Source organism: Arachis ipaensis, chromosome B07, assembly GCF_000816755.2.
Source record: "Arachis ipaensis cultivar K30076 chromosome B07, Araip1.1, whole genome shotgun sequence".
NCBI classification, from domain to species: Eukaryota; Viridiplantae; Streptophyta; class Magnoliopsida; order Fabales; family Fabaceae; genus Arachis; species Arachis ipaensis.
Window position 1 is genome coordinate 11053050 of NC_029791.2, and position 275 is coordinate 11053324.

At 30.2% G+C, this 275-nt stretch overlaps 1 pseudogene; it reads left to right on the top strand.

The window, feature by feature from the left end:
* LOC107606615 overlaps window positions 1-275 on the top strand; it is a 6568-nt pseudogene that overhangs the window by 2026 nt on the left and 4267 nt on the right.

Here is a 275-nt window from a genome sequence, read left to right on the forward strand (position 1 = left end):
TAAAAGGGGTGATATTTTTCCTTATTTTGTGCCAGTGGTTTTAAACAAATTTTCAACTGGAGGAACTTTATTAAAGTCTTAGAAGATGAGGTTCCAATAGTGGAATCTCTGCCACCAAGATTTGCAGCAATTAAGCCAGCATTGAAAGCTCCAGTTTCTTGGTCCAAGGCAATAATATAACAAATTATTCAAGTGTTACCATAATTAATTTATGTTTGTATTGGATGTGCCATATTTATATACATCACTAGATTTTAATAAATAAAAATAAAAAA